Source organism: Pinus tabuliformis, chromosome 5_2, assembly GCF_031772625.1.
Source record: "Pinus tabuliformis cultivar Carrire ecotype Pingquan chromosome 5_2, CPIR1, whole genome shotgun sequence".
NCBI classification, from domain to species: Eukaryota; Viridiplantae; Streptophyta; class Pinopsida; order Pinales; family Pinaceae; genus Pinus; species Pinus tabuliformis.
The window spans coordinates 986,833,789-986,848,334 of NC_142306.1; positions in this window are offsets into that span (position 1 = coordinate 986,833,789).

Below are 14,546 nucleotides of genomic sequence, written 5' to 3' on the forward strand. Positions count from 1 at the left end.
CCAAAGTATATCCCATTGGATGTAGCATAAAATATGGGTTGGATTCAAGTGGGGAAGAAGGGAAAAAATATTTCCCTAAGGAAAACAAGAAGTCAGTAAAAATCAAATCAAAAAGTTGTACAAAATGGAATGTAAAGGTATTTGAATCTTGGGAGTATTACAGAATTTTTTTAGCTAGAATAGAACTTAAATTTTTGTATCATTGGCTAATTGCTTAAGGGATTGGATTGATCCACCATGCTCAATCTTGGTAACTTTGAAAAAATGTAATGGTTCTAGGCCAAATCTCAACTTTCTCTTTTAATTAAACTTTCATGATCATTTCATTTAAAATAAAAAATAATGTATTATCATAATAATAATAATGATATTATAATAATAGGACATTTGAGCCATAAAAAACCATGATAGTTCCAAAAGAGGATACAAAGTGTTCCCAATTCTTATTTATCACTCTTATTTTGGTCTCTATCTATGATAATAACTTTCCTATTTCTATTGATTTCCCATTTTCCTTCCTTTCTTGCCTCCTTTACCTTTTAAACTTAGTTCAGCTTGCTCTTCTAGAAGAATATCCTCATTTATAAATAATTTTAACCCTTTTATTCTTGGATATTTACTAAGTATATCTTATTTTTGGTCATTACAACTTACCTTAACCCTGAGCAGTCTATGTTTATGCTCAAGTATCTTTCCCATCCTTTTCTCTTATGTGAGATAAGTTGTTTGAATTTGTGACTTAGTTTTCAATTGTTGATTTACTATTTCTAATGTGTCCTCATCTTTTTTCTCTTTTATACTAACAATGATAAGGTTCGGGGCTTTTTACAATGCTCATGATGTAGTTTAATTATTTTGTTCATCTCCACTTTGATGGGTTTTATATCTAATTTATTCTTTGTGCTACTTAGGAGTTGATCTGGATCTCTTCAAATACCAAAATTAACAAAGATATTTTACTTCTCTGATGTTATTAGAATTGAATTTAAAAGAGTATAAAACAACCACATGTGCATACTAAAAGAAGAGGAAACATAATGACGATATGTAGAAATTCCCACTGTAGATCAACAGATTATGCAATAGACTAAAGCAAAATACAAGATCTAATTCTACAACAAACTTTGCGGAAGATTAATTGAATTGAGCAAGATCAAGAGAACACATATAACTGAGAATGAGAAATCAATCACACATAACACAGAAGAAATAACACGGGGAAAGCCTCAACCTAAAACCCCAATCTCTGTATTATCATACAAGTGGAAATCGTGTTCAAGTTACAAAAAGAATCAGCTCTCAAGCCATCTTGCTCCCTCTGCAATCAAACAATACAACTCACAGACTGAATAGACATAGCATATGTCCTCCTCAAGCCCTCGAAGCCTCCTATTTCCTTGCACAGCTTTTCTTGGGGTCCAGTGAAGCCACATGTGTGAATTGGCCTCATCACACTCAAAAAACCTGAAGAAGTAACTGTGCAATCCTCAAGGAAAGAATTCCTTCTGAATGCAAGGGATATTCACAATGGAATATTCTAGCAACTGACAGTACATTGTACCTCCATCTGATCTCAACTGGGTCTCTGTCTGAACTGACATGCATGAGTTATTAATGAGAGAAGATTCAGTTATCTGAAGTGCAACAGTTACATGCATGCATGCAATAACTAATTGAACTTACATTAATTCAACAAACTGTTTGAATTAATCTAACTGGACTTGACTCGATTAACTGGGCCAACTAATTACAACTCAATATTACAACTCATCCTTATCTCTTTAACTGATGGACAAATTCCTCAATTAATGGAGAAATTGTTGCATGTCCCCACATAGACTTCATGTTTGATTTTCCTTAACTAATTAACTCATGGTGAATTAATTAATTATTTTACAAATAGCTACTAAGATCAAATTCGAATTTTACTTCACTATTTTAGTTTTAGGGACTGACTAAAATAGGAAGGTATCCCGAAATGCTATTTATAACAGTACTAAATTTAGCACTTCTACATTTAGCATTTCTTGTTGCTATTTTCAACACTCCCTCTCAACAAGAAAGGGATTATCAGTAACCCCAATCCCATCTCTGTGGAACTCGAACTTGCATTTTGACAATGCCTTAGTCAAAATATCTGCATCTTGTTCCTCGGTTGAAACATACAACAACAACATGATCCTCTTGACCACACAGTCTCGAAGATGGTGATACCGAATATCAATTTGCTTGAACCTATCATGAAAAACTAGATTCTCAGAGAGTTTGATACAACTTTGGTTATCGCAGTAGATCATTGTAGGATCCATCCTCTGACCAAACAATCCCACTAGAATATTCTGCATCCAAATGGCCTCACATGCAGCCTAACTAGCAGCCATGTATTCGGCCTCTGCTGAGCTAAGTGCAACTAATCTCTGTTTCTTGTTGTACCATGAAACTGCAGCTGTACCAAGGTTGAAGATTCCTCCAAAAGTGCTCTTTCGGTCTAATGGACTCCCTGCCCAATCCACATATGTGAAGCCCTGAAGCTTCACTCCCTCTGTTCGTCTATACCACAATCTGAACTGAAATGTACCTTTGAGGTATCTCAACACATGCTTCGCTGCCTTCCAAAATAGCTTGGTAGGCTGAACCATAGCTTGACTCAGCTGGTTCACCACAAAGCATAAGTCGGGTCGTGTGTTCACCAGATACATAAGTGAACCCACCAGCTGTTGATAAACAATAGTAGCTACTACGTCACCTAAAGTAGCATCCTCCTTTCTCTAGTTCCCAGCTAGAGGAGTCTGCATGGGCTTGCACTTCTCCATATGAAATCACCTAAGTATCTCATTGGCATACTTTCCTTGAGACACAAATACTTCACCATCTTTCTACGACACCTCCATGCCTAGAAAGTATTGCATAAGGCCCATGTCCTTCATCTAGAACTCTCTTGCAAGGTCCTCCTTGTAAGATTGTATCAGCTGATCCTGTCAAAATCAGATCATCGACATAAAGAACAATGATCAATGGGTTACCTTCTACCATGATGTGGTAAAGGTTTGCATCTGCTTCACTCTTGGTGAAGCCCAAACCGGTGAAATAACTGTCAATCCTGGTGTACCAAGCACAGGGTGCTGGCTTCAACCCATACAAAGCCCTCTTGAGTCTGCACACATGCGACTTACGACCAAAGGTCTCGAAACCTTCTGGTTGTTCAATGTACACCTCCTCCTTAATATTCCCATTGAGGAATGTTGTCTTCACGTCCATCTAGTGGATCTTCCACCCCATCTGAGCTGATAGTGCCAACATCAATATAATCGATGAGTACCTTGCTACGGGAGAAAAAGTCTCATCGTAGTCGATCCCCTCAAACTGTGAGAAACCTCAGGCAACAAACCTTGCCTTATGTTTCTCAACATTACCATCAGCTGCTTGCTTTACCTTGTAAGGTCATTTGGAACTCGCCACTGACTTGCCCTGAGGTCTTGGGACAACATCCCACACACTGTTCCGAATGATAGAGTCGTACTCCTCTACCACTACATCAACCCAGACTGGTTGTTGCACTGCCTCCTCAAATGAAGAAGGTTTGGTATCTACACACTCCCCAACCAGGGCCATGTACCCAGTGTATCGCTCGAGCGACCTCCTCTATTTGCGCTGAGAAGATGGTTGTCCCATATTCTCCCATGCATCCAGCATCAACCTGTCAGCTTCCCTTGAGCATTTCCTTCCATCTCTGGAAGCCTCAGCATGAGCGGATGTCTCCACTCCAAGATCCTCTACATGCGCTGCTCTGCATCAATCTGAGGCTCCTCCTCCTTAGGAACTGAAAGTTCCTCCTCTGCATGCAACTTGAGTTCCCTCTAAAGTGATAAGCACATGACTTTCTTCTCATTGAAATTCAGATCCCTGCGCACCACTGTCCTCTGAGTGGAAGGCAGGTACACCGATAGTTGTGGGGTGTATCTGTGTACTCCACAAGTATTTCCAACTCAACTGTTGGGTCTAGCTTCTTCCTGGCATCTTTGGTCACATGACAGTAAAATGATGATCCAAATATTTAGAAGTGACTTACATTAGGTCACTTCCCGGAAAAGGCCTCCATAGGTGTCTTCATCCCCAGTATACGGTGCGAGCTTCTGTTTTGCATGTATACTGCTATATTGCATGCCTCAGCCCACAAATGCAGTGGTAGGCTTTGGTCATGCAACATCCCTCGAGTTGCTCCCACAATCGATCTGTTCTTCCTTTCGTCCACCCCATTCTGTTTTGGGTTATGGGGTGCCATCAATTCCCGTTTAATTCCTTTTGCAAAGCAGAAGTCTTTAAACTATTGGGAGACATACGCTCCACCATTGTCGCTACGCAAGGCTTTTATTTTCTTTCCAGATTCTTTCTTTGCAAGGCTTTAAACTCACAAAATCTCAAGAAGGTCTGATCCTTCTTTTGCATAAAGTAGATCCAGCATCTACGAGAAAAATCATCAATAATAATAACATAGTACCTTTGTTTTGCAGTGGAGGCTGTAGAGAATGGTCCACAAACATCTGAGTGAACTCTCTCTAGGATTTCTCCAGCTCTACTGTCTCGATCTAGAAAGGAAGATTTCTCATACTTGCCCAAGGTACAACCTTTGCATGTATTTGTCTGCTCAAGTTTTCCTTTAGGTAATCTGGTAGAAATCTGCTGCATGATCTTTAGGGCTCCATGGTGCAAGTGGCCCAGTATTTTATGCCACAGCTCGCCAACATCTTGGCTCTGCACCATCTCAACCTTGGAACTCAATGCAACACATTCGTCTACCTCTAGCTTGTAGAGATTCTTTACTCAAATCCCAATTTGCTTTGTCTGCCCAGTACCGATATGCCTCAAGAATACCTTTCCTTTACTAAAGACTACATCATAGCCTTTATCTTCTAGCATAGTGATAGACACAAGATTCTTCTTCAGACCTGGTACATACTTTATAGCAGTCAAGGTGAGGAGAGCTCCATGCTCCCTCTGAAACACAACCATACATTCACCTGAAACACAGTACTTTCCATCATCGCCCATCTCGATCTGCATCTGAAGATCCTTCTCCTCCAAGGTACTGAAAAGATTCTTTGTAAATGTGTTAGAAAACGTGCACAGATGAATCTAGCTAGTAAAGGTTGAACACACAGCTTTGTAGACCAAAAACACTAAAAGAAGATTGAAAGAACAAAAGAATGATTCATTAGAAAATAGGTTACAATGCTCATGATATAGCATTGCTGGGTGAAGATCCCAAGGTAATGCACCATAGTGGTGATCAATTAAAGGACTCAACACCTACAACAAGTTCTGGAGAGAAATAGCCAATTGCGGATTGAAAGGAGGAGCAAATCAAGTAGTAAATCATGTAGAAGAACTAGCCAGTTGCTGAGTTAAATAAGGAGAAAATCAGGGAGTAAATCATGCAAAAGAACTAGCCAGTTGTGGAGTTAAAGAAGGAGCAAATTAGGGAGTAAATCATGCAGAAGGAATCTTGCATGTAGTCCCATGCTCTAACTAAGTGTCCACATGTAGATGTGTAGTACCTCCAACACCCCCCCTAAACACCACTATGGGGAAAAATAGAAAATGGGCCCTGGCAACTAGGGCCAAAGGTCACCCAAAATACAATGCAACTTGTACTAAAATTGAGGAAAGAGGGAAAACCTTGTGGGAAAATCCCCCCCTCAAAATACAATGTAATCAAAAGAAAAGAGGAAGAAAAGACAGTTTCTAAGCAACTGTGTCCTTCACTCCAAGACGATCGCGCAGAGAGCAAAACTTCTACTCAGTGAATGTCTTGGTGAATACGTTTGCAGTCTATTCTACTGAAGGAAAGAACTACAAATCAATGACCCGATCATGTACTAAGTCTCTGATGTAGTGCATATGGATCTCTATGTGCTTCGTTCGTTGCTGCTGTACTGGATCCCTGCAAAATTTGAGAGTGCTCTGGTTGTCACACTAGATGACAATGGGTTGGTGGAACTGAACACCCAACTCAGTGAGGAAGTGTTGTAACCACAGAGCCTGAATGGTGATGTTGACTACTCCTCTATACTCGGCCTCAGTTGAAGAGAGAGAAATAGCAGCCTGCTTCTTGCTCGACCAATAGATAGGGCCACACCCTAGACTGAGTGAATATCCGAAGGTGGACTTGCGATCAGTGTTGTCACCCACCCAATCAGAATCAGTGAAGCCAAGGAGATTCAATGCAGTGCCTGTTGCATAGTGAATCCCGAAGGTGATGGTGCCCTGCACATATCAAAGGATGTGCTTGGCAACATTCTAGTGTAGCTCATGCGGCTCCTGCATGTATCTCGAAACTGCCCCTACTACATATGAGAGATCTGGTCTGGAGTGGGTGAGGTAAAATAAGCTCCCCACTAGATGTTGGTAGAGAGTTCTGTCAACTAATGGAGTGTCACCTCCATCCTCAAGGCGTACCCCAGATAGAAAAGGAGTTGGTGCTGGCTTGCAGTCAGTCATGTGAAATCTCTTGAGGAGATCCAGTGCATACTTAGCCTGAGAGAGATTGATGCCTGTGGCATCCTGGCTGATCTCAAGACCAAGAAAGAAGTGTAATGGACCTATGGCCATCATCAAGAACCTATCATGCAAGGCCCTCTTAACTGCAACGATTGTTGAAACCAAGCTGCCAGTGATTAGGAGATCATCCACATACAAAACTAAGATAAGAAGAGAATCATGTGTCCTGAGCATGTAAACATTCGGATCAGACTTACATATTTCAAAGTTTTGTGATAAGAGAAAATAATCCATTTTCGCATACCAAGCTCTCGGGGCCTGCTTAAGGCTGTAGAGAGATTTCTTTAGTCTGCAGACCAAAGATGAGTCCTGAATGAAACCATGTGGCTGCTCCATGAAAATCTCCTCTGATAGGTCTCCGTGAAGAAAGGTATTCTTCACATCCATCTGATGTACTTCCCATCCCTAGGCAGCAACAATGGCAAGTGTAAGGCATATGGAATCCATCTTTGCTACTTGAGCAAAGGTCTCGTCATAATCAATGCCATGCACTTTTTGGAAGCCTTTGGCTACTAGCATAGCTTTATGTTTGGTGATTTGCCCATCTATAGAACTCTTGGTCATGTAGACCCATTTGCATCGGACAAGTTTCCTTCCTGAAGGAAGGGGGACCAGATCCCAGGTCTAGTTCTCAAGGAGGGAGTTATACTCCTCCTCCATGGTGGACTCCCAAGATGGAAGCCCATCAACCTCAGAATAAGACTGTGGATCAGAAGACTGAACCAAAGGACAATGCCAGGATGGCATTGGTTCAGTGGAAGTGAGGGCAAGAGGAGGCTCAATAAACTCTGAGCTAGTCCTCTGCGGATCAGAATTATCCCCCACAAGACCATTTCTAGCAACTGGGTGGTCTTGTGCATATATCTCACGTAAGCTCCTTATTCTCTGATTTATGACAGGGGAAGTTGATTCACTGTGGGAATCCTGATCTGTGCTTGGATGTGGATCACCATATGCATGCATTAGATTTGTATCTGAAGATTCTGTCTCTACATCTGCATGCTCTGTGTCTACATCTGAGTGTACTGAGTCATCATATCAGACATGAGGTAGATAAAAGGTGTCTGCATGCAGCGATTGAGGTTCATGCGAGAGACTTTCCTCAAATTTGACACTTCGCTCAAAGATGAGCTTGTCCGTAGAGGAAATCAGGAGTCAGTATCCCTTCACACCATCAGGGTATCCAATAAATATGCACTCAATGCTCTGTGGATCAAGAGATTTCCTCTTTTTAGAGGGGATCTTGGCCCATGCTCGGGAGCCGAAAACATGGAAGCGTGTGACCTCCGGTTTAGTGGCGCTCCAAGCCTCAAAGGGGGTCTGATCCTTGAAAGAACTATGAGGAGATCTGTTATGGATGTAGTTAGCACAATTAAGTTCTTCGGCCCATAGCTTATGAGGCAATGACTTAGCATGCAACATGCAGGAAGCCATCTCTTTGAGAGATTGGTTCTTTCTCTTAGTAACTCCGTTTTTCTGCAGAGTGTATGGAACTGTGTACTGCAACTGTATGCCGGAATCAAGGCAAGGGTTCTAAAGTGTTGTGTTAACATATTCCCCCCCATTGTCTGTACGGAGGGCTTTGATCTTTCTCTCTAACTATGTCTCAACTAGTACTTTGAAATCTTCAAAGTGCACAAAAACTTCAGATTTGGCCTTGAGAAGATACACCCAAGTATACCGTGAGAAATTATCAATAAATGTAAGCACATACCTTGCTTTGTTGATGGAAGGATGAGGAAAAGGCCCCATGAGATCACTATGGATCAGATCTATAGGAGAGGATGCTCTCTGAGTCTTGCTAGTGTCAAAATTTTCTCTAGGATGTTTGCCAAGGACACACCCTTCACAAACTCCTTTGGAGAAAATGATATTTGGCAAGCCTTCCACCGTCTCATTCTTTCTTAACTGCTGTATATACCTGTAATTTAAGTGACCAAAACTATTGTGCCAAAGCCTACTACTATTGTCGGCATGTGTAAGCAATAAGGAGGATTCAGATTCAATAAATTCAGAACATGTATACAGTTTGGCTCCATTGTTTACCTCACCTGTTGCAATTTTGGAGCTGCTATGTAGGTCATATATGTTCACTACATCTAGAGTGAATTACACTCTCTTTCTAGTGCCAGAATGAGTGATCTGATAAATTGAATGCAGATTTACCGTAAGTTTTGGAACATGAAGCACATCTTCAAAGCTTCTGTGTAAAAGTTCCACTCTACCTTTTCCGGTGACCTCAATAGGTGAGTCTTCTCCCATGAGGATGGGAGGTCCTTTGCATGCATCCAAAGAGGAATAGACTTCCTTTGCAGTGTCCATATGATGTGATGCACCAAAATCTATAATCCATGCATCAAGGGAAGAATTAATTGCAAATAAAGCATGAAAATTGTTACCTTTCCCGTGTGGCGGATCCTTAGTTTTCTTCTTAGCGCCCTGAGGGATGTGGTCCCCAAGGTTGTGCTTCTGAAGGATTTATGCCATTTGGTCAATTTGTTTCTTCATGCAAGACGATTTTGGATGGAATCCTCTTTGACAGTAGGTGCATTAATTTCCTTTCTTCCCTTTCTCATTTCTTGAGCCAGAGGAGTCATTGAAGTGCTTGGTGTACCCTTCCTTCATTGGATGGGAATGTGCTTTTCCCTTGTCTTTTTACTGCTGATTTTTCTTATTTGAATTGGATCTGTGATTTTTATTGTGGCTGCCATCATGCACAGCAAGTGCATGCGCTTTTGGAGGTTTGATTTCCCCATGCCAATGAGTTTATCTTGCTCAAAAGTAAGGGACCCCATGAACTCTTTGAGAGAAGGCACGATGTAGGATTTACTTGTTGCGAGCCTTACTGAATGAAATGTAGAAACAAACATGGAGTATTCCGGTCCAAGATTTGACATAATAGAGAGAACTTGGCGACTCTCCTCCTTGGATTTGTCAATTCCACAACCCTTGAGTTGCAGCAATAGATCATTATATTTGGTGAAGAAGTCTTGAGTTCTGTCATAGTTCTGTGGATCCAATGACAGAAGCTCCTCTTTGAGTAGATGTCCTTTCATCTCATCCCTGTTTCCTATAGAGTTCTTCAACCTTTTTCCAAATCTCATTGGGAGTATTGCAGGCAGATAGATGAAACTGTAACTCTGGGGAGATGCACATGCATATGGATCCATGGGCCTCATCCATGTAGTTGAGGTACTTGGATTTCTCTATGGCTGAAGTGGGTTCCACTTTTTCAGCCATGGTAATCTCGTACAACCCTTTTTGATGAAGGTATCGAGCCATTTGGTCCTTCCATTCGTGATAGTTGTACGGTGTTAGGATCGATGCTTTGGGAAACTCCATTTTTTTGTTAATCTTCAATCTCCAAGCTGTAATACCTGCAAAATAAAGTACTAGTGCGCCTTTTATCTAGCAACCTGTGGGCTCTGATACCATGTAAATGTGTCAAAAAACCTACATAGATGAATCTAGCTAGTAAAGGTTGAACACATAGCTTTGTAGAGCAAAAACACTAAAAGAAAATCGAAAGAACAAAAGAATGATTCATTAGAAAATAGGTTACAATGCTCTTGATATAGAATTACTGGGTGAAGATCCTAAGGTAATGCACCATAGTGGTGATCAATGAGAGGACTCAACACCTACAACAAGTTCCAAAGAGAATTAGCCAATTGCGGAGTGAAAGGAGGAGAAAATCAGGGAGTAAATCATGCAGAAGAACTAGCTAGTTGCAGAGTTAAAGAAGGAGCAAATCAGGGAGTAAATAATGTAGAAGAACTAGCCAGTTGTGGGGTTAAAGAAGGAGAAAATCAGGGAGTAAATCATGCAGAAGGAATCTTGCATGTAGTCCCATGCTCTAACTAAGTGTCTGCATGTAGGTGTGTAGTACCTCCAACATTCTTGTCACCTGACATGTGGAATGAAGCTACACTGTCCAAGTACCACACACATCCCACCATGAATAAAACCATGCATGTGATAAGTGATAAATCTAGCTCAAACTGTGAGGCCAATGCCTCACCATCAAATCCCTTCAAGGAACCCTTCTTGGATTTCTTCTGTGGACAATTCGTAGCATAATGGCCCACTTCATGACCATGAAAGGATCACACTTTCAATTTGTCAATCTTCTTCCCACCATGGGAAGAACCGGATTTGGGATGGGACGCCTTCCCTTTCCCTTTCCTCACCTTACTCACTAAGGCTATATTTTCCTCATCATCTTGATTCAATGAGGATCCACCTCTGGTGCTTCTTCTTATTTCCTCCTGCTTCAAATTTGACCAAATTCATTCCCAATCTGGAAATTTTTCTCTTCCATTAACCGAGTCTTGGTAGCTATGCCAGCTCTTAGGAAGACCAAGGAGTGCAAGACTCACCGTGTCATCATCAGCGGTCGTGATCCCTACACTTCCAAGCTCATCCCTGCAAGTGGTGAGCTTGTTCAGATATGTAGAGATCGTGTTGCCCTTTTCACACTTGATCTTACGAAGCTTGTCTTTCAACGTGAACTTCCTCTGATCGTTGTTGTTCTGATATAGATATTTCAATGTTTTCCACATTGGAAATGGTGTATCCTTCCCATGGAGGCTCAAGACAATGTGGTCTCGAACTCCCTCCAGGAGGATTCTCCTTACTCTAGCCACACATTTCTTCCATTCCACCAGTTGAGTAGCATCAATCGGCTTGGGGACTTCTTGATCAATGAAGTCCTTTAGACCGTTATCATCTAATACTGCCTCCATGCGATCCTTCCAAGATATATAATTTGAGCTTCCATCAAGGGCATACTCGAGTCTTAAACCACTGAACGCCATTGGTGAAATTGAGATGTGATAAGAACTCGATTTCTATATTCACGAACCTCAAACTTCAAACTTCTCCCTTCTTGTATACTATTATTCACCTTGATCACCATTGCTCTGATACCATGTAGAAATTCCCACTGTAGATCAACAGATTATGCAATAGGCTAAAGCAAAATACAAGATCTACTTCTACAACAAACTTTGCGAAAGCTTAATCAAATTGAGTAAGATCAAGAGAACACATAAAACTGAGAATGAGAAATCAATCACACATAACACAAAAGAAATAACCCAGGGAAAGCCTCAGCCTAAAACCCCAATCTCTGTATTATCATACAAGTGGAAATCGTGTTCAAGTTAAAAAAAGAATCAACTCTCAAGCTATCCTGCTCTCTCTGCAATCAAACAATATAGCTCACATACTGAGTAGAAATAGTATATGTCCTCCTCAAGCCCTCCAAGCCTCCTATTTCCTTGTGCAGTTTTTCTTGGGGTCCAGTGAAGCCACATGTGTGAATTGGCATCATCACACTCACAAAACCTGAAGAAGTAACTGTGCAATTCTCAAGGAAAGAATTCCTTATGCATGCAAGGGATATTCATAATGGAATATTCTAACAACTAATAGTACACTATCCCTCCATCTGATCTTAACTAGGTCTATGTCTGAACTAACAAGCATGAGTTATTTATGAGAGAATATTTAGTTATCTGAAGTGCAACAGCTACATGCATGCATGCATTAACTAACTGAACTTACATTAATTCAACAAACTATTTGAATTAATCTAATTGGACTTGACTCAGTTAACTGGGCCAACTAATTACAACTCAATATTACAACTCATCCTTATCTCTTTAATTGATGGATAAATTCCTCAATTAATGGAGAAACTGTTGCATGTCCCCACATAGACTTCATGTTTGATTTTCCTCAACTAATTATCTCATGGTGAATTAATTAATTATTTTACAAACAGTTGCTAAGATCAAATTCGAATTTTACTTCACTATTTTAGTTTTAGGGATTGACTAAAATAGGAAGGTATCCTGAAATGCTATTTATAGCATTACTAAATTTAGAACTTCTATATTTATCATTTCTTGTTTCTATTTTCAACACAATAAACAAATCAAGAACACATAACATATTGATAACAAAGTTCACCCAGTGAGGGTTATGTCTTTGGGCCCGGTGTCAAGAGTGCGGAGGTCGCTTCATTAAGTGTTGCAAATGACGATGATATACATGGTATGTTCTTTGTCGCTACAAGGAAAAATACCCTCAACCTGAGTCATGTGTCTCTCCACGAGACGTTCTCCCTATAGTAACTCTCACTCAAATGGGTCCTCCTTCAACATGAAAATCTAAACAAATCTCACCTGATGTGGAAACAAGTATCCCTCAACATAATGGTAATGAGGGATCTCAACAATAAAGACATCACCTCAACAAATCAAGAAGAAAGACATGGCATAACTACAACATATACCTCCACTTTCGAATATGGCTGAAAAATTCAAAGCTCAGCTTCTGAAATGGAAAGCACCACTGAATTCCTGGCAATGAGTTGTGTAAAATCAACTATAAACTTGTCCAATTATAACACCGTCAAATTTTGGACTCTCGGAAATCTTGAAGATTCTCCCAAAGATTGTTTCCTAAAGATGGTTGGAAAATCCATTACTCAGATGGAAATTCTTAGCAATCCACTGTGCTCCCTATGAAATTCTGTGAAAAATGACTATAAAGTTGGCATCATTCCGACACTGGAAAAAATCAGCCTCCAAGGGAATCTTTTAGATTCCCTAAGGTTCTCCAAAGATTCTGTATTGCTAGACACTAGCATTCTACTACTTAGATGGAGATTTTGACTGCACGGTTTGACTCTTGGTGATAAAATGTGTAAAAATGAATATAAGCATGACAAATTCTGTCATAGGCATCTTTGGCTCTCAAGGAATCTTTTCAACATCAAAATATTCCCAAGTTCATGGTTCCACTCTTGTGGCCCACTCATGGTTCCGTTGGTTGGAACTCCTTCGCCAATCTATCGTCCAGGTTCCACCTCTACTCTGATGTTCTCTCCCCTGGTCGACTGTTTGGAGAAGGTTTATATAGTAGATGAGCGGTAGAGCCACCAAGGAATGAGTCATGGCTCATTGGTGGCGGAGTCCTCTAGCTCGGTGGTGGTTAAGGGTTCAAATCTTGTATTGGAAAGTCGTTTTGGTGCTTTTTTCCTTGGCGGTTAAGTCTTGGCTGGCAGTTATAACAATTTTTTTTTGTTCTATGATGTGTTGATAGTCACGTAATTGAGGCGAAGTTTATGGTTATGTATTATAACCAAATAACATTAAATTTGGTGGAGTTTATTTCGATGGTTGTTATATAGTTTAATATATGGTATGAGTTTGTTCCGAACCATACCATAACAAACCTTACCATGAATACACTATATTTTTGTTGGATTTAATACAACCATTGGTTTATATTAATACAACCATATTTAATTATATGGTTATTTTAGTATATAGTTTTGTCTTATATGGGGTGTATAAATATTTTTTTTTTGTTTTGTTTTTAATGACTTTTGTCACTAGATGATATTTTAAATATCATTTATTTTTGTCCTTTTTTAGATGCAAGAGCCAATGATGGAGTGCCATGTGTCGATGGTTGATGGTTTGCCATGTGGGTCCCACTTGCTGACTGGGATGCCATGTGGCACACTGTGGTCCCCACTTTCTCCATATCTTGTTAAACTTTAAAGAGCCATAAGTTGGTCATACAGACTCTGATTTGAGTATCGTCCATGGCACAAAAATTGTAATGATGAGCACTACAATTTGGTATTGGTTTGGCTACATTTTAAAGACTTTTATTTTCGAGCCTTTCTGGAGCCACCTTCAATTTCTGAGCATGTTTGAAGCTACCTAGATCATTCCCCCCCAGTGAGGACCTTTTGGTCCTCTAAAAGCATGAACATAAGCTTCCACTTTTGTGTTACATTGTCTGCACCACAAGTATCCTGATGGTTCACCCTTCCTTATCCTTCACCTTTTTCCTTCGGAGCCATAAGCGATGAACTGACACCTACATCCACTGCAAACCTGTAGTATGTCTTTGCAAACTACATGGTCAATTACATGGCCAATAATGACCCAAGCATGCCCATACTT